General features: G+C 35.0%; 1 long non-coding RNA gene across 1 annotated transcript; it reads right to left on the bottom strand.

Moving 5' to 3' along the window:
- Positions 1–808, bottom strand: LOC136063832 (uncharacterized). Its single transcript, XR_010625472.1, has 2 exons — positions 542–808; positions 1–455 (listed from the first exon to the last, which is right to left on the bottom strand). It is a non-coding gene; the product is annotated as an uncharacterized LOC136063832 (long non-coding RNA).
- Between the last annotated feature and the right edge of the window lie 6 nt (positions 809–814).

The following is an 814-nucleotide window of genomic DNA, read 5'->3' as shown; positions in this document are numbered from 1 at the left end:
TCAATCAGAAAAGAAGCCATCAGCATTTGCAGAGACCCCAATTTGTGCATGTTAAAACTACAATGTTACAGAGCTTATCATATTCAGAACAGACTACTTTTTCTTTACAGCAAGAACGTATCATAATTCAACTCTTTCAGTACAATTCTAATATACATGATCATATTGGATATATCAAAATTTCTACATATATAAAGACACATTGATAGCTTCCCCTCTATATCTGATCTGATGTAAATACAAGCCCACAAAAAACAAGTAAAATTCTTATCTTTTAAGGCCTACTAAGCTCTCCAGACTCTTCCAGCGATGTTTGTTACACATAACGCAGCGCCAAACCCTTCCTGATAGAAGCAGTTTTTCACCTTTCAACCAATTGTAGATAAAAAGGGAATGTGATATCATTCATCCGCATGGAAGAACGTATAAGTTGAACTGGTCTCAGTCTTTGTAACCTGCATTGCAATCTGTAAGTTTTATATGGGGTAAATGAGTACAGGAAATGAATTAGGGGAGAGATCTCCCTTACATGCCATCTTACCATAAAGAATCACCTGGGGCTGGAGGGGAAATATTACAATTGTTTTCAAATAAGTGATGAATCAGTTATTGTCCCTGCCATCGCATTATTGTTAGATAATGCTTTAAATGCACAAGGCGGTGGCATCACATGGCTTATAAAGGAGACGCACAAACTCATCTCCTGTCAACTTTTACTTTTTAGCATCAATCTCACTTGTCAGAAATTATAGATAATGATTTTAACAAGAATGTTTCAAAGCTTATAGCATTGTCTTTTTTTTTTTTTTTTTTT

The sequence above is a fragment of the Quercus suber genome, unplaced genomic scaffold (assembly GCF_002906115.3).
Source record: "Quercus suber isolate HL8 unplaced genomic scaffold, Cork oak 2.0 scaffold_583, whole genome shotgun sequence".
Taxonomy (NCBI): domain Eukaryota; kingdom Viridiplantae; phylum Streptophyta; class Magnoliopsida; order Fagales; family Fagaceae; genus Quercus; species Quercus suber.
The sequence above is the reverse complement of the archived record's forward strand: the minus strand, read 5'-3'. Positions and strand labels throughout refer to the sequence as shown.